General features: G+C 43.8%; 1 long non-coding RNA gene across 1 annotated transcript; it reads right to left on the reverse strand.

The window, feature by feature from the left end:
• Nucleotides 1-802: 802 nt before the first annotated feature.
• LOC125337223 lies at nt 803-12,396 on the reverse strand. Its single transcript, XR_007207996.1, has 2 exons — nt 11,946-12,396; nt 803-4,053 (listed from the first exon to the last, which is right to left on the reverse strand). It is a non-coding gene; the product is annotated as an uncharacterized LOC125337223 (long non-coding RNA).
• Between the last annotated feature and the right edge of the window lie 7,415 nt (nt 12,397-19,811).

A 19,811-nucleotide genomic window follows, 5' to 3' on the forward strand; every position in this document is an offset into this window, starting at 1 on the left:
GACCAGAAGAAACATGACCAAAGAAATACACTGAAGTGTGAAGGTTGGGTCCCTTAGTCTTTCAGTTGTGATCCAATAATTTTTATTTTAGTACTGAAAAGTAAAGAACAGTTGTTCCCAGCAACAGTTGTGAGTTTCCTTTTCTGTGATAAGGGCTTTTGACTTCTACCTAAGGTGCATCTCTCTTTGTTATTGTAATTTCTGGATTGGAGAAATAGCTGCATTCTCTTTCAGAACCTGACTATGATAGCTAAAAATCTGGACTGAGGTGAAGCTCTAGGGGATCTGTTTGCAAAGGGAGGAAACCCTGAGTGCATGTAGAAGCTGGCTCTGCATTTGGCCTCAAAGCTGCTATTTTCCTAAAAAGGAAAGGGCAAAAAAGCCTTGAACACTGTTTCTTTGAAAGCTGTGAAAATTAGAACAGGTGTGAGCACAGGCAGCTGCTGGAGTGCTGTGTGCAGATATTCCTGCTAATGCCCCCTTAGAACTTAATCTCTGAAACCATCTGCTTATGGTGAGCACATGTCCCGGAAGAGGGGGGCAGAAGCAAATCCAGCAGCCCTACAACTTCTTCCACTGTAGCCTGAGTCAGACTTTTGAATAGCAGAGTAAGATTGAGTTGTGTGTCAAGAGGCTTTAGTCTCAGCTTTCCTGAAGCAGGAAAACTCCTGTGTCAGTTCCCCAGGTTCAGGGTGGTTATTGATGAGTCTCAGAGGTCAAGATCTGACTCATGACCATCTGAACAGAAACAACACACAAGCCTAATGGTTCTGCCATCAGTAGAACCCTATATTCCCACAAATACATGGGATCAATATTTTTTATTTGAGGTCTCAGTCTGAATAAGATCAGCTAAAAGCTCCAGCCTATGCATTACTCTGGTTTTCGAGTCTGAAGTCACTGTTGAGTAAGTCCTTTGGGTTGTCACCTTTAGTCCAGCTCTCCTCATACTCTCCAATGGAGCCTCCAACAGTTATCTTTGAGCAAATCACTTCCCTTCTTCATGCCTTTCTTCTCCTCCTTTTTCTTTGCTTTTTGACTTTGGGAGAGACCGGGGTCTCTGCTAGTTTTTCAGCACGACACACCAGAGGATCAGAGATGTTACTGTGCTAATAAGTGAATCAAACTGACCCACTGCTGCCTGCTTTGCTGCTCACTCTTTACCTGTGTACATTTGTTTGCAGAGGCCAAATTGCTCTCAGCCACACTGACCTGTTAATGAAAAGCTATCAACTCTGGCAAAAGAAGAAAGCAGTATTAGCCACTGCTGCCCTGTGACTGCCAGAAACAGTATGGTGACAGGAATGGGTCATACTTCAGCCCATGACTGAAGAGTCCCAACTTCAGAGAGACATTCAGCGACTTTCCCTGCATTTGGTGCTGGCCATAAAAAATTGATCATCCTTTGTTACAGCTTCACTTCTGTCACTTTCCATCCCAGAGTCTGTTTTTTACAGAAAACAAGCTACATTCATCAAAAATGACAGAACACAGACTTAATGTAATCATGTATGGGAACATGAATTGCAAATGCAGGACACAAGCACTAAAATGTATTTTCCATTACTGCCACAAAATGAAATAATCATGAACATTTTCTCCAAGAACGAGAACACATGTAGAGTACACTGGCACCTCGAAATCTGCTGCCATGCCCTGGTCTCAGGTGCAGGTAGGCTTTGTGCCTATCAGCAGGGCAGAGATCTGCTCATGTCAGAGGAGGTGGCTATGTTATAATCCTCACCATGGAAACTTGTGTTGGTTATTAGTTATACCAGTTTCTGCAGGCCCAATTGGGTGACCTCCTGGCCATCTCTGCTTGTTAAAGATCTCATTGTTCTCTTAAGCATAACTGAGCAGAGGTGCTGGAAATACAGACAGTGCAGTGTTGCTTAATTCTAGATTCTACTTTTAGCTACTATTGGATTGCTTGCTGTTAATATCAGACAAGTCCTCTCACTCCTAGCCTGCTTTCATACATAAGCTGTAAAACTACAGATGTACCTATTTAAAAATAAAATCTGTTAATTGATTTAGAGTTGGTACAGGACAACACGTTAATCGAATTCTTCCTTTCCCTTGCAGACACACTGGACTGCAGTTTTGCCATGCTCTGAACATTTGCTATACTGCACTCCAGATGTGGCTGCCTTTCATAGACAGGTAAGGTTATACCTGTCTGACTATTATTATTATTATATCTGATTATTTTGTTTGTTTGTGACTTGCTTTAGTATCAGAAATGTAAGTGATCGGATTGCTTCTCTTGATCAGGATGTCAGGAGAGGCAATAAGGAAGGGTATATAGGATTGGGAATAGCCAGTCTGTAAACTAAACTAGATCCAGGACTTGCTCAGTTATTTAGATTTTATTAAACATATGCAAGTTCTTATCCAGCCTGTACTTGCCACAATTCTGCAAATACAAAGCTACTTATAAGGGGTGTCGGAGCCTGCCCTGCTGAAGGATAGTTGGATATGGATCATGGTGATGTCTGGAAGGGAAACTACTAGTTTGATCAAAGCCTTGTACTCAGCGCTGAGTGCTGATGGAATGATAGAGAGAATAAGGTAGAAAGACAGTGGCTGGTTTACATCTCATCCAGCAGAAGCTGTTATGAGGGACTTATTGATCTCTAATTCAGCCACCGCTGTGGGTTAAATTATGGGATATATTTGAAGAGACCAGTCTAAGTGCACCCAACAGGAGGTGCTGAAAAGAACAGCCTGCTGTGCTGAAGTTTTTTCCCCCATCATAAAGAGAAGAGGGAGAGATTTTGTTCTAAATGAATTAAAACTATGCCTTTGCATGAGAGCAATTCATATTATAAAAAATACATAAAACAACTAGACTCGGCAGCTGGAGAATCCAAGAGAAAATCTGGATTATGAAGAGATTCTTAAGTTTTTTGTAACATGACAGTACGAAAAAACATTTGGTCTTAACTATCTTTCCAGCTGTTTACACAGAGTCTGTGTCTTCTCTGACAAGTTTGCTTAAGGGACTTCATAGACATGTTCTTATGGTCATCTAAATGCAATTTCTGTATATGTATGCGCATATCTCCGCATTCTTGGACATTTGACACACTTTATGTGCATGTACATAATCTTATTGAATTAACTTCCTCTTTGAATTAATGTGCTTATGTGCATATGCATCAGTATGTCCCAGGGTGCATTTATGTATCTTTGTTCATATTCCCATGCATGCATGAGGTGATCAACATAGTCAAATTGAAATTATTAGGTTATTCCAAATCTGTGTTATTTCTCATTTCATTCCTGGGGGTAAATGGACCCATTCCAAATGAAAGGTAATCTTGGGACCTGAAGTTTTACATTTCAGCATATAGTGTGGTTTTAACACTCCATACCATCAACTGTGAGCTCTTCAGGGCAGTTTGTAGATTCCCTTCCTGTTTCTGCAACAAAGGCAATGTCAGATTGTTTAAGAATTTAGATGCTAGGACACTGCAAATAGTTAACAAAAATGGTCATATTCTATGGAAAGATTAGATGAGCTGAGCAGGCAGGACCCCTAAAGAACCTACAAAGCCATCCATATAAACTTGTGCAGGTTTGTCACTGTTTTTTCCACTCGGTTGAAATACTTTTCCTACAGCTTTGAACACTTACTCATTTCAGTGTTGTTTTTGCATGGCTCATAAAATCTAGCACATGTGGACATTACATAGTCTTCTGCAGAACTAATACACATATGCGTATGTCGTAAAAAGCACAAACTTCCATAAACATTCACGTAATACATCAAACGTCATCATTACAGGTAACCATCTACGTACAATTTATGTGGGTCATCAGAAAGATGTGTGTCATATATACATTTACACAGACTTATGTACCTGGGTTTTGTGCTTGTGTGCATTTAGCCAGGAGCGTATGTACAGGTATTCACGGAAGCAGGGGATCCAGCAGCCCGCACAGGTCGTATGTTTGCACCGTCCAGAAGAGGGCACCTGTCTCCCGATGCAGGCAGTGTTCCCGAACCAGTGGCCCCCAGCCTTTCACACCTGGGCACTCACATCTCACCTGCCAATTTGAGGTTAACAGTGCCAGCTCAGAGTGAAATATTAAGGCAGCCGCTTGAAATTCAAAGTGTTTCTTTTAATTAATGGGTGGATGCCACAAGTTCATCCACTCCAGCTCTTAAATTAATCTTAATTACATGGATTTTGTAACTTTGGCATTAGCCAGCCACACAAAATATGTATTTCATAATCGTAGAAACGGGTGAAAAAGACTGCTGCTGAGCTGAGAAGTCAGCTGATGATGTTATCAGCCTCTGTGTCTGTGGGTGTAAGTGTCATTGGGGTGTGTCTGAGATCTTATCAGGAATACCAAATTAATTCGCTCCTGCAAATATCAAAACAAGTTTTTTTGCTGGCAAGTAGGGAATAGGCAAGAGATTCCTGAGCTGCTGTATTTGGAATTTCTGTGCCATCCAGTGCTGATACAGTAAAGAACAGAAGCATCAGGGAAGGGAAGCTGGTGATCTGTCCTGTTCAGTAATGAGTTTTGAGTGTCTACCCAAAGAGCGCTACTCAAGCCTTTAGCTGTTCATGGTATACTTGTGGATTCTGGGATCAGGAATTCTGCCCTAGCAGCTCAACCATTGGCATGCTGTGTGTGTCTGGTCAGGGGGAAGGAGGCTTTCTATCCCTGTGCTTCTGTTTTCCTCCTCTGTGTGTTTGTTTGTTCAGACTTCTCTTTTTCTGGACAGGAGCTGCCTCTTAGCATGCGTCCATTCAGCATTGCATGATATCTAGGTGCTACTGTGCTACAGATTTTGATAATAGATAAACTGAATTATCTCAGGAGAACTGATATTTGTACTCCCTGCTAGGGATGAACATCTGGGATGTCTCTGAGCGTGCATCATGCCAACTTTAAATAGAAAACACAGCTGGGAATAGATGGTCAGGGATATTCACAGGAAATGCAGATACACAATTTGACTAACCAGTCACTGCACATTCGTTAAACAGAAAGCAGGGCCTTGGCTATCCCCAGGGATTGGCATTCCCTTGGGATTAACACTGCTGCTCACTGGATTACACCCATGCTTCTGCAGATGAAACTTCAAAAATGCTGGATAAAACTGTCAGTAAACATAACTGCAAGTTATTATTTATCACTTTGCTCTAAATCTGGGTCAGGATGAGAGCAGAGTCTGTACACAGCCTGGCATGACTGGTTGTGTGGTGGTCAAAGGCCATTTGAGAGCCTTTTCTGTCACTGCTGCACACTAAGGGTAGAAGAAGACCAATGGGAAAGCACAGCTAATCTCTTCGTGTACGCACATGCACCTATGCAGAAACATTCTGCTGCACACAGGTGTACATACATCTGCACTTGTGCACACCTACACCTTTTATTTGTGCCTTCATAAACATCCTCTTCCTCTTCATTTACTTTACAATGTGGAAATTTAGAAACATTTACCTGAAATCTTTGCAGAAATAATTTTTCTCTAGAATGGGCTTGTGAATGTTAATCTGACCTGTGTGTTCTCTCAGTGCCTGTCTGTGTGATACACTTTGTTTGAAGACAGCCCTTCCTTAATCTTAAAAAACTGTTTTTTTATTTGGCTGATTTTCTATTGTTGGTAAAACTTTTTAGTAATTTTACCTTCTAAAGTTTTCCCGAAGTTGCTTTACAGGGCAAGGTTAGTTTGGATATTAATTTGAGGGACTGTTTTCATAGTACTTTTGGCAACGTAAGTGGGAAAATGTTAAACCTCATGTCAATTTGCCGAATTGATGGGAAACTTGATTGTGTCCAGGAAGGAGTGGATTTCCCTACTTCAGTCTTATGAATAATTTGCTTACCTGAAAAGAAAGAAAATCCAGTAAATCCTAGAAGCCAATGCACCTATCCTCACAGGCGGAGATTCTCCCAAAGTGCAGAGAAAAAACAGGGAAATGATGTGCCCAGCTCCCTTGGAAACTTTATAATGCTGCACTTGATTGTTTTGGTTGGAGCTGGTGGAGTCTTCTGGGGAGACTCAAATTATTTTTAGTCCAATTTTGTCAGATTTCTTGTGCTTTTTCTTCAAAGCCCTTGTAATGGTAACAGAATCTGTTTTAGATAGACTGCTCCTAAAATACTGTATCATTTTCCTGCTCTTCAGATACTAGAACATGCTCACTTGTGCAATTTCTAATCTCCAAGGCTTGCTGGAGTTGGTGTGACTTGAATAGGAATGACACAGAACTTCCTCCATTTTCAAATTTGAAAACCTTTAGATGTCTGAATTCATCCAGCTATGGGGAAGAAGCCAACAGGCAAATGGAGAAACCTTTCCAGCTCTCAGTGCAGGTAGGAAGCAGAAGGAGTAGATGTTGGCCCAAAAGGCTACAATAAATAATGAGAGCTCTTCGAAGTATATCAGGGGAAAGAAATACGATAGAGAGGGTAAGCCCATTAATAAATTAGGAGGGAGCTGGAATCAATGGTGATTCTAAAATGGCTGAGCTACTTAACTTTTTTTTTTTAATTGGTCTTTAAGAAGAAAAATATAGAAATGGAATATGGACCATTAGGAAGTAATGAGCATCTTGGCACCCTGGCTGTTGATGTAAAGCAGATAAGGGAACACTTGAAAGAATGGATAGCAACAAATCAGCAGCTCCAGATGATGAGCATCCTGGGATGTTTGGCTGCTGAATTCACTGAACTGCTGGCAGGTGTTTTGAAAAGTTGTGGATTAAACAGGCAGGTCCTTCATGGTAAATCCGTATCAATAGTTCTGGGACAAAGAACAGCCTTACAAAGCTATCAGGAGTGATCCCCACAATTACCACTTCACACAGCTATCGTATTCTCAGTTTGAAGAGGAGCTAAGAGGGGGTACATGAGTTTCAAGATGCTCAAGTTCAGAAATTGGCCAGACTAGATAGTTCCTTTGCTTCACTTAAGTAAAATTACCACTTTTGTATTCTCCATAAACTTGCACAGTTTGACTGGAGCTGATCCAATTGTGCCAGGGAAAACCCACCTAAGACATTTACATAATGGTTTGTGGATTAATGTTTAAAATTGCAGCTCCTTCAGAACAGCCTACCAGATAGATCTCTACTGGTGTCAGCTTTCTGCTGTAAGACTTCAATCTGCTCTGATTTTTCCTACAAGTGAATTGATTTGGTATTTGAACCGGCCTTAGGCTGCTGCTGAGGCTGAACTTAGCCTTTTATAGGTGTTGTTAAAGTTGCTCCTCTGAGCTGAAGTGCAATAGAATAGGCTAAAAAGATCAGGGCTTGTTCTAGACTGTCAAAAGGCAGTGCACAAGCACTTTTCAGGGTAGAAGATCTCTCTGAGCTGCCATGTAAGATGGTGTAGCATATCATATCCTGATGGTCTCCTCAGCCTAGAACTACCTAGGGCTTCTTTTATCAACAGAAGGAAAATCAAAGCAGAATATGAAGTGCTTACACACATGGATAATTTACTTAAGGTCTTACTCCTTTCTCTGAAATTTACTGAATAAACCATTCAGCAGTACAGAGCTTCCCCACGTTATATTGTTTCAGGTGAATAAATTTGTTTCCCATATTTTCTCAACAACTGACACAGTTTACAGACTTTTGCCTTAAGTTATCTTTGCAGGTTAAAAGAACATAGCTGTATTTATTCCTGTTCCCTTTCTAATTCTCCTCCAAAGGAACTTATTCCAATCTGGTATAAGGTTTTACAGAATTCTGAGTTAGCCCTGAAAGCCTGTGCTCAGGCAAGATGTACCTAACAGTGCAGGTTGTTGGGAGCTGCTGGCCACTGACCTCAGGAGTCAAAGAATGCCCAGCCAAAATGACTCACTAACTGCATCCAGCCTTCTGTCCAGCCCAGTGGGCAATGCCCTTCATAGTGTGCAGCCAAGAGATGCAGTGGAGGATAACTCTCCTCAGATATTTGATACTTGAATGTATAGGGATTTTTCCATTTGTGAATAATGTATGGAATACATCAGCACAGAAGCTGAGATTCTCCAACAGTTACATTTCAATTGTCTGTCTTTCTAATTTCTCTTCCTACACACCTTCTTTATAACCCCCAGTGATACAGAAAGCTTAGGCTTAAATGATTTCAGTGGGTGAGAGGCAAGAGGTGGGGAAGGAACTAATATGAAAATTGCCTTAATTTAATAGTCTGTCACTCACACTGGCCCAAAGGAGCTCTAAGACCATTATCGGTGACCCTTCTGGCAACCCTGCTTCTCCTTTCCTCAAGCATAAACTCAAACTGTTATATACACTTATGGGTGACAGCATACTTTCTTCCCTACCTGCATGTTAAGAGGTAAAAAAAAGGAAATGTTTGTGTTGGAAATAGGAATTGCTATCAAGATGAAATTTGAACTTACACTTGCACAATAAGTGCTCAGAGGACTTGATAGCACTGCTGAAGTCCAGCAGTGAAGTTCAGGCATAGTTTCCATTTAAAACAAGGGTCCCAGAGGAAAAAATCATCTGTCTGTGGCCACCGAGGGAGCAGTTTTGGCCTATCATAATTTATTAATAAATCTCTTGTGATAACGCCCACGGATCAAAACACTGGTGTGTTAGAAAAGGCTCTGAGCAGAGGCTGAGTAGGGACACTCAGCTGTCTCATATCTTTAGTAATGGAACTCTGGTTCGAGACTAAGGCTCCTAGATCCCAGTAATGAATGTAATTAGTTCTAATAATGGGTGAGGTGATACTGGCAAATGAGAGACAGGAGGGTTCAGTTGATTCTTACAGCCCTGTTCCTGTTTATGCAAAGGTCCTTTTACACTAGTCTGGCAGTGCAAAGAGGTCTGAAAGATGATGAGTTAGGAGGTTACCCTGTGGGTCTCTGGCTGGAACATTCATCTCTGCACATCTAAAAAAGCTGGAGGGAATCAAGTACCAAGAAAATACAGGGGACCAAAATCTCCACTGACGTAGATCAGTATCATGCCTTCGATTGCAATGAAACTATGCTGATCAAGGCCAGCTGAGGACTTGATCCAGGGAATAAATGATTTTTGCCCTTGGTCTGTAAGTCCAAAGTCAAATCCTCTGTATGACATGTCCCATTCAGTGTTAGAGAAGGTCATATTTTGCCTCCTTCTCTCCACCTGGGCTGTCCGCTCTCCTCTGGATAAACAGTATTTCCCCATTGCATTCCTAGTCCCTCACGCTTCACCAGAATTAAATTCATCATTCATTTTTTATGGTTTATACATAGCAGTAATTTATGTTTTCAAATATATTGAGGTCACACTTTAGCAGAAAAAGACTGTTTCACATTTAAATTGAAGGCATGTTCATTCCATTAAACAGAGATGTTTTGGATAATTTTAAAAGGCTAAAAGTAGTATAAAGTAACATTAAAATAAAATTTGAGAGATGTAATTACACCTAATCGTACCATAAAATAATCAATACTGCATTACATTATTTCTGACTTCCCCAGTTATAGCCTTTTTTTGTTAAGCTTTTGAATATTGATGAGGTCAGGGGGGTCACAGTCAACTCTCTGAGGTCTAATGGAGGTGGAATTAAGGTGATGTCCTCTCCTATTATGTCTGCATGAGGAGGTGAGCTCTATACTTTCTCAAACTGGAGGGATAACACGGCATCAGAAGCCAATACCTCGGCAACATTTCTTGAGCTGGTATTAGGCTGCTTACTAGTAGGTGCTGACTGGGAAGGTGGAGTGCTGTCTCCCCATTGCAAACCCACTCAATTATACATGCCAGGATGCAGAGGAAATGATGTTTGCATCAACAGAGATCATTAACAGCCAAAAGACCAGTGTGTGTGAGGTGACAAGAACCAGTTCCTTCCAGTTCAGCCCGGGGCTTTCTGTGTTGTCTCTGCTCTCTGTGGGAGATTGAAAAGGCATTTTGTTGCAGCAAAATGCCTTCTCTTCCCTTTTAGACCTACCCCTCCACATGACATATCCCTCACTCTGGTTAAACAGCCCAACCAGGTTGCAAAGCATTTGCCCTTCACCAGCCTTGGTGCATGGACATGCAACACAGCAGCGAGAGTTGGACAGCTGCTAGGATTCAGTACAGGTGTCGGGAATGGGACCTTATTTTCCTGTTTGTCTCAGAAGGAACGGGTCTGTCTGCATCTGAGGGAGTGTCACCCTCCAGCTCTCAGCTGCAATGGATCTGCTTTTGACCTGGTCAGTGCTGTTATTCATTTAGGCATCTTGGAGTCATCAGTGGATTTTCATTTGGGAATTCTTTCTGTGTACAGAAAAAAAATTACCTTCCTGGAGACAGCTGTATTTTCCCCTGTTTCGGTGTGTACCCTTCTAACTATTTTCATACTTTGAGCTAGGGCAGTCTAGCATTTAAAGCAAGGGATGAAATACTAGGTGGCCCATGTTCTGCACCCAAATTTCTCATAGTGTATTGTTTTGTGCCTTTCTGCAAATGGTTTAGCATTTAACCTAGGGAGAGGGCTGGGATCTGAAGAGACATTCAGCAATAACCTTAGGACCTGTATTTTGTTTTCTGGGCCTATGTCTCTCCATCCATACAATGAGTATAAGGATTTTTTTACTGAGGTCTGTTTTGCACAATGGATGCAAGAAAAGGTTTGTATGCTTTTGATAAACTTTTTGAGAAAAGGTAACTACATGTTATTTTCTGGGTTCTGATCATAAATATTAAGAAGGATGGAATTTTAGAACAGAACTAAATTGAGGAGTACCACTGCATTATCCCTCTTACATTGCCACAGCATCCCCAGGTTACAGAGCTCATAACAAAAGGAAAGATAACGAACAGGCCCCTGTCGTTACCATTAATATTAAAAACAATATAATGTATTTTTAAAACTTTCCTTAATGCAACACCAGCCCAGTCATCCCAATGCACAGATTATCACATCTTCCCAAACATATATATATATAAAAATACATAGCTGAAAGTGTCAGCAGGGAAAACGTGCAAAATACAAATCAGATGCTGGACCTCCCCCATCAACTGCATTTCTCCAGAGGGACCAGTCCCCTCCAGAGGGACCAGTCCCCTCCCATGACCCTTTCCACACAGGACCAGCCAATTCCCAGGCTTCCTGGGTGCCTATTAAGTTATGCTTTCTCTTACACCAGTGCTGGTCCTGGGCTCTGGCTACGTGGGTGCCCCTGACCCTCATCAATTCTGCTGTGCCAGTTGTTAAGGTTTTGTTTCCTGGTACCTCTTCCCACATACACCAAACTCTCTGCTTTCCCCTTCTCCCACCCCCCTCCATTTACTCCACTCACATAATTTTGTACCTGCTTCGAAATCTAATTGTTAAAGCTCTCGGTAGAAGGTGGATATTTGCCCCAAAGCAAACTGACGGTGGCCCTCCCTCTACAGACACAAGACAGCCCCGCTATCCTGATTAGCCTGAATTGCTTTCAATTGACTAACATAACAAGCTGCTGCTGCTTTTTCTTTTTTTTTAAATTTGAAAATGGAAGGGACACTATTAGGAAATTTACATTTGCGAATATGATATTTAATTAGCAATATTAATAAATTAATAGAACTAAAGGACCTTGTTGAGACTCCAGATTAATAAAACATGCTCTAGCTGAGTAAATGAGGTGAGCCAGGCATGTGTTGCCCATAGAGGATGTGGGGGAAATCTCACTCATGAAATACCCCTTAAAAAAAGAATGGGGGGCAATAGCGAATTGGGGCAAAGCTTTTTCTATCTTACAGTACCTCTCATGCTTCAATACTAACCCTTTCCCTATTCTGCCACAATACTTTAACAGGTAATTAGGTACAGTTTTTCTGCTCACCTTTCTCTTTGACCTGCAAAGAAACCGAATGTGTCAGTGGTGGGGAGTGAAGGAGAGCCAATACTTGGAGCTCTAAGGTAACAGCAAGGACAGCGCACGGCAAATGCCTAGGAATATTTGGTGAGATGCATAGAAAGCAATAAAGGAGACTTACAGCATTTTCTGATCTGATCCTCTGCTGAACGTGGAGCACACAGTGTCACTTGACTATGACTGTGTCCAGCTTGGTGTCTCCAGGGCACTTGGAAGGTTTTGCCTCAGAGGGACCCTCAGTCTGTGGCACACAGAGCAGGTCCACACAGGAGCGATGTCTCAGCGCAGGCTCAAGAAGGGACGCAGTACAGCAATGTCAGTGTGGGCTCAGCTGAGAAGAATGACCACATTAAGCAAAGGTCTGGCACAGCATGAGACAAATTGCTGTGAAGTTCATGGGGGTCAGACCCAGCCAGGTGTCCCAGTCTTCATGTACATCTGTCACTGCTTTGTGGCTTGGGTGCTAACCCAAACTTGGGGCCAGTCCTCTGCCACTCACTGATCTACCAGTCCACAGAACGCTTCAGCGTGTTGTAATTTAGGCACACCCAATTTGGGGACAATGTTTCTGTGCCTCATCTGCCCTGGAAAAAGCTTCCCAGAAGAATGTGGTACAGTCCTTTTCTATACTGCTTCATTAGTGTGCACAGACTGGGATGTCAGGACTCCAGGGATCCAGTCAAGCAGGAGGCTGAAGTGACTTAATCTGTCACTAAGTCTGGGAGAAAGAAGAACGTGGTTCTCTGCGGTCTGTAGATGTATGTGGAGAATCCATTGCAGTGTGATGGCTGAGAACCATCAACTGCATGGACATGTCTTAGTTAGTAAAGTACTGCTGTGTCTTTGGGCAGCAACCTGTACAGCCTCTTACACTGATCCTTGGCTCTGGAGGAAGGGCAAAGAAGAAGAAAGCCCCCCAGAAACCAAGCTAGCAGTCAAAGCAGTAGCTCTTCTTGGGCCTGTGTGACATTCACACACATCACTGTGAAGTCACACTCTCTTGCAGGGCACAGAAGAGGTGATTATTTATACATGTATTGAGCACTGTCCCCATGCATCACTCTGCCTTGCTCTGCTGCAGTCTCAGCAGTGAAGTGCTGGGACATCACAGATCTGTGGTGCTCCCTGTGCACACCAAGGGGAGATGGTCAGTCTCAGCACCTAGGAGGGACCCGGGAGAAGGGCAGTGAAGCTGGAGGAGGAGAAGGCAAACACATTAATTGCCTGAAATAACGTTGAGGATTTTTGTAATGCTTTCTGCATGCTTGGCTCTCATGAATCAGCTCTAGACTCTAAACCACCCAGCCTGATGCTCCATGTGCCTGCCGCTAGAGCACAGGGTGCTTTTCTTCTTTGATATTAAAACTTAGTAGGCAAATCTCAGTCTCCATATTCTCCTCTACATACTGGGGATAATATAACATATGCAACATCCCACACTGTCAATCCTTAAGTGTAAAGTGTATGGAAAACTCTCCCAGGGTAGACTCTCAATCCAGGAGAAGCAATTTTCTTTGGTGTCACCAGCAGTGACCAGCAGGGTGCAAGCAGTTTCTTTCCAAAATTGAACAATGGAAGATAGGGAGAGAGAAGTGACTACCTTGCCTGATCCCAAGGTGGCTCAGCTGCACTACTCCCATCTCCAGGGATGGCTTGTCCACACCTTGTGGTTTGTGCTATGCTCCTGATGCCAACACCTCCACTAATTGTGGGAAAGTTTACTATTAGAATGGCATGTACACAGGCCTCCTGGAAGAGGTGGAGTTCCAGGAACAATTAGGTCGTGGCATAGATGCTTGGGGACTGTCTTGCAATGCCACCCTTGGTATAGAGACAAATGTATGGTAGGTGTGGCAGAAGAAGAAAAAAGAGAGTTGTCTCGGGTGGGGTGCCAGGAGTAGAAATGGGTAAGAAAGGCATGAACTCATAGATGTAGGCAGGAATGGAGCTCAGCAGAACGTGGATGTGAAATATGCATTGGGATGATCTTGGGATAAAGGAGAAATCCTAGTGCAGGCAGTCATTAACCTTGGAGATGTGGGCCTTGATGAAGTGCTCTGAAGCTTAGCCCCAAGGTGGGGCTGCCTTTGATGGCAGTGAGCACATCCACAGGCTGTGGGGCCATGCCTAAAGCAAGCAAGGGCATCTGCCTGGGAACCACCTCCTGCCTCACCCTGCATGGTGGGCACTTTGGCTTTGGATGGGAAGGCTGCCTTTCTGAGGGTCTGCAAGATCATCTGTGTGGTCTTCAGGGGGAAGAATGGGGCTGCTGAAAAGCTTCCAGATCAGGCGGGGGGGAAGGGATGTTACTATAGGCCATATTTTGCCAACATCTTGCCAGTTTGTAGCCCTTGGACCTTGAGATACGGAGATCCGAGGCCTTTGTAAAATGTTCTCTGCAATGTTTGGTCTTGCCTTTCTTCTCTCCGTCTCATCCATGGCTTATGAAGCACTAGGAAAATTCAACAGCAGATTTGAAATACCTGCTCTGGGTGTTCCTGGCCCATTCCTGTGCCTGGCAAGAATCATGAGAAAGAAATCCTGATCCCTGCATGCTGCCCCAGGCATTGCTGCTTATTGCCCTTTGTGTGGGCCTGACACATCCCAGAAAAGTGGGCATGCACCATCTAAACTTCCACAGACATGCTGCTCTGCCGCTGCATCTGCTTCCTGACCTGCTCTTCCTGTCCTGGCTCTTTCCTGAGCTCAGGTTGCCAGACCAGCTGCTGCTTTTCTGGAGTATAGGCTATTCCAATGCCATCTTCCTCTGTAACACAGACCCAGTATCACTCAAGAGAAAGACCGGGATCATAACCTTTCCTTTTCACCACTATCCTGTCTAATCCTCTGCCTCTGGTGACAGACACTCAGCGAAAGCTTGTAGGAGTATCTGGGTTGGTTCACTAGCTGGAACTCTGTCCTGGTACTTGGAATTGACAATCATGTAAATGACAAGGGAGGAAATTGTAGGCAGAGGAGAGACTGTAGGGAGGGTGTTTCCTTGTGCAATACTTGAAGGAAATGATCATCACATCCCAGAACATGACTCTTGAAGCCATGGTGCTCAAAGGGTCACATCAGTTTGTCCTGTGGGTGGTTTGAGGCACAGCCACCTGCACAGAGTCCCGCTCTAAGCACTCTGCAGGCCCACCTGAAGCCCTGTGCTCATGCTGCTGCTGTGCAGCTGGAGGCGGCTTATGGCATGATGGACTTGAAAGCCCCTGTCCTCCTGAGGGTGTGGTCCCCCCAGAGTCTTCCAGGAGTCTTATGTATTGCATGGGTGTATAAGGAGAACAGCAGGGAAAAAACTAATGCCAGGCTTTCTCTGTCTGGAGCAAGCACGGTTGCCTGCCCTGCGCACTGGAGTTTTCAAGGTGTAGTAGGGCAGGCCAGCTGCAGGGAATTAATTTCTCCTGTTTCAGGCGCTAACAAAACTCTCAGTCTGTAAATAAAAGTCATTCTGGGGATGGTGCATCTTTGGAGAAAGTGCTGGGGCTGCTGTAGCTGGAGAGTCACAGACCTGTAAGAGAAACTGTACAGTGCGCATTCAGTCCTTACCAGGATGGTAAATTCTGTACGAAACTGGTTTGGCCATTATAACTTTTCACATGTATGTGTGTGGGGCTGACTTATTCAGCTACTCTGCGCTGATCTCTTGCAGTATTCTCTCCTCTGTACAAGGATTTCAAATTCTGGTGGGCTTAATTAAACCATCTCTTAATAACTGCTCTTTAGACAGCCCTCCCTCCACCTCTCGCTCAGCCTGGGGTCTGCAACCGGGAGTCCGCCTGGGGAGCGCGGCCGGGCCGGACGCGGAGCAGAACCCGCAGGCGCCGGGCGCTGGCTCTGGGGCGCTCTGCCCCCGGAGCGCCCCCGGGCCCCGATCGGGCCGTGCCGGGCCGTGCCTGCGGCGCCCGGGGCCGGCGGGCAGCAGGGGGCGCCCGGGGCACGCCGGAGCCGCGGGCTCGGCGCGGCTCAGCCCGGCTCGGCCTGGCTGGCTCGGCTCCCTGCAGCTCGGCGGGGGCTCTGCGCGCTCGTCGGTGCCGCGGGCTGCCAGACAACGCCGGCACCAGCATCGCACTGCTCTGACAGGGCGGCGGAGCGGCAGTTTGAGCGAGTGCAGAGGCTGCTCAGCCGCGCAAGTGCCGAGGGAGGCTCAGCGTCGCACAAAACCGGGCTTTGTCGCTCTGGGCTCCCCCGGCACACCCCGCCCGGCCGCCTCCCGCCGTGCCCGGCCGCAGCCCCGGCCCTCGGCTCGCTCCGCTGCATGGTGCTGCAGGAACCGGAGCTGCTACTCCTGCCCCCGTAGTTTCTACAAAGCCCGGTTATATAAAGTTTAATTATAATACTTGGCTCCTGTGTACCGCTTTCTATCTGGAGATCTCAAAGTGCTTTCTAAGCATTAAACAAGCCTCACAATGCCCTCTCCCGTCTTCATGTAGGAGGGTTTGCTACACCCGTTCTGTATTTATTTTAAATGCCGTCAGGAGAAACTGAGGTGCAGAGATGGGAAAAGGCTTGCCCAAGATCATCCAGCACGTCAGTGGCAGAGATGGATGTAGAACTGAGAAGTCTCCTTGATTGGTTCCCATCTTTAATTCCCCAGCAATGTTGCCTTCCTCCAGGAACAGCTGCACCTGGAATCAACTTTTGGGGGTTCAGGGATCTAACTGGCCTCTGTGCTGATCTGCAGTGAAATGCCTCAGTGACCTACAGACTTCTTCTCTTTTGGGGAGCTATTCCTCTATCCCTGCTCAGAAAGTTCAGGCCCAAGCCCGCCCACTGCATGTGATGGCTTTACTTGACTTAATTTTATGAACTGGTGGGGAGGGAAGAGTGGCATCTCAGCTCAAGGTCTTTCTATCAGCAGCTGGGGAGCCAGTTTGGCTTTAGTGTATGTGTACCTCAGAAAGGACCATTCCCTGGCATCTCTTTTCCCATCCCCCTTCGTTAAAGGTCAAGGAAATGAATGGGACAGCGAGATGTGCAAGCCTGTAAATATTTAGCAAGCCACCCGCTTTTACATTGCAGATTTTGCTCTATGGGCATGGCTGTTAATATCAGTGAGGCATTAGCTCCAAAAAGCACCCACCACACTGTTAACACTGAAAGTGCTCCATCAAAGCGGCTCGCCATGAATTACAGGGCTCGAGCTTGCTTCATTAGCCTGGAGTTTGTCCAGCAGGAACGTCAATCCCAGACCCGCGGTGGAAGCGAAAAACCCTGGTAACAAATTAAAAGAAGGAGCATTACCTGCAAAAGTGATACTGCCGTGCCAGGAGCTGGGACAGAGAGCACCTTTATCTTACCTGGAGAGATCTTGCCTTTATAGACTGCTAAAAGTTGCCCTGATCTGTTCCATCTTTATCAGAAACCACCTTACATGAAGAGTGTTTTGGCAGGGTGGAGGGACAGGACCATTTCCTTATGCTCTTTGACTGTGTTTGCAGAGCTTTTTTTGTCTCAGAGTAAGGATGCTGAATTTTTGGTGCTGGGGGGAACCCCTCTCATCCCCAGGCCCCCACTTGCAGCCAATCTGTGGTTATGTGTTGGGCTCAGGGTCAAAATTTGACTCAGATTTCGTTTCATTTGCACAAAGACTCATTGACGCCTGGGCCTAATGAACATCAATATTCTTAATGACAAGGAAAAGATCTGTTTTATAGGACCCCAGACAGGCAGCATCTCCATGCTCCTTCTGCAGAATCACAGGAAAATAGCCCTAATCTTGCACATGTTTGGGTTACCAGTGTTGCAAAGTTCAAGCCCCAGCCTCAGAGGAAGCTCTCCAGATAACAGCATCTTTCTTGGGAACCTCTGTCAAAGTTTCACAGGATTAAGTGCTGTGCTGTCTTCTCAGCCTGGCTTCTGTGTTTCCAATAAGCAATACAATTACATACATTCTTTCATTAGACTTGTGATGATACTGTTGATTTTCATGCCAAAAGATTCATAGAAACATGATGGGAATTTTTGTTGCTTTGTGATATTTTTTTTCTCCAAACTAAAAAATCAAAGAGAATTATTCTTTAGAAAAAAAAAATATTGCTACAACTAAAACACAAGATTGAATGGGTTGCATTTGTTAGGTTCACTTGTACTTCTGTTTTGGTTTTGGGGTGTTATGTTATGGGGGTTTTTTTCCTGTATAATTTTGCATTTCTACCCTCAGCCTTTTGCATCTTTGGCTACCAGATGTGTCCCACATTGAAGAATTATTTCTCCTCCCTAGAGTGAAATAAATGCAATCAATATGAGTATTGCTCTCAGGGCCTTGAAATATTACATTAATGTTCCATGTGGTGACATTTTAGCTGGAATTTTCAAATACATTATGATGGTTCAAATTAATATTTATCAGATCAGCTTTTATATTTTGCAAAAGAGAGAGAGGGGGAGAGAGAGAGAGAGTAAGCATTATTAAAATACAAAATGCAGATGAATTCCAAAATCGATGGTCCATTTTACCAGCACTTTCAAGGGGCTGTGTTTTGCTTTCTGGGTTTGTTTTAAAATTTATTAGTTTTACAGGCAAATCTATTTATCTTCCTTCATTTTTTTTCACCCATTCAGGGTTTTTCAGTTGTTTCTTTCTTTCACTCTTCTTTATTATCCCAAAATGTAAATTATGACGTTAGCTAGGTTTTTTCTTTTTTTCTTTTCAGTGATTAAATCTGCTACATGACATCTTTGTCCTTTCTATAAATTAAATCATCTTTGCTTTCCACCTTTAGCCACTGCCAGCAGCAATACTCTGATTGCCAGCAATAAAAGTCCTCACTTTACGGTCTTTATTTCCTACACAAAGCAAACCCCCCCCCCCCCCGGCCCCCCACCCCCTCTTCTTTCCCTGTGCTTATGGTGCCTTTTAAATTTTTTTTTATTTTATTTCGCTAAGGGGGTGGTGGGACTAACTCCTCTTTTCAGTGTTTCCCCATAAACAAGGAATTTGCAGAGAGATTGGAGAGGAAAAAAATCTAAACCACATTCCACTTTATTTCAGTCATTCCTAAACAGATTGTTCTATGAGGTGGAAAATCCAGGCAGATTAATGGTGTCATTTGGTTTGCTTTTTTTTATATTTCTGTCTTCCCCCGACCCCGTTCCCCTCCTGCCACTTTGATTTGGTGAAAATGTTTGAAAAGTACCCTTTTTAGACTAAATGCAGCTTTGAAGATTTGTGGATTATCAGATGAATTTATTTTTCTGAAACAGTGCTGCTTGCAGAATAACCATTCTTTCCCTCCCACCATGGAAAATTGTAGGAACTGTCTGGGATCTTAACGCATTTCTTTAAAAGCTTTTGCAATTTGTAGAGGAGAATTTTTGGAAGGGTTAATATTCCGGTTTAGGACTGAACAGTACTTCCAAACTTTTCCCATTCCCAGTTGTTTTTTTTTCTTCTATCTCTGCAATAGTTTTACTGTAAGAGCATGTTGGGAGTTTGTGACATACAGACAGCTACAGGAAAAAACATGTATGCATGTGTGTGCACATATGTATATATATATATATATTTTTTTTTTTTTTTTTTTTTTAATATTTTTATAAATGCTCACAAATGCACACTTGCGTGCTCTCCCTTTCTGTCTCTGGGTGTATAGATGTACATACTCCAGGCTGCCCTTCCTATTTTCCTTCAGTGCTGATCTGGGCAAAAGAACGACAGGAAACTTGAAAAAGAAAAGGAGGAGGAATCGATTGTTCGACCCGCACTTGAACTCTCCTGAAAGAGATAAAGCAGAATTTTCAATAGGTCCCCTGCCCTTTTCACTAGGAGGGAAAGAGGAGAAGAAAAACAAGAGATATTTATATGACAGCAGCTGCTGAAAATAGCGTTTCAGAGCAATAAAAGAAAAAAGGCAAAAGAGATTCAATAGCAAAAAAACCCCCAAACCCACAACAACAGAGAAACTCTTTTTCTTGTGCTCCCCAACAGGCGCATGAGCAGCTCATCCTGGAAATGCATGCATGCCTCCTATAGATC

Source organism: Corvus hawaiiensis, chromosome 22 (genome assembly GCF_020740725.1).
Source record: "Corvus hawaiiensis isolate bCorHaw1 chromosome 22, bCorHaw1.pri.cur, whole genome shotgun sequence".
Classification (NCBI taxonomy): Eukaryota; Metazoa; Chordata; class Aves; order Passeriformes; family Corvidae; genus Corvus; species Corvus hawaiiensis.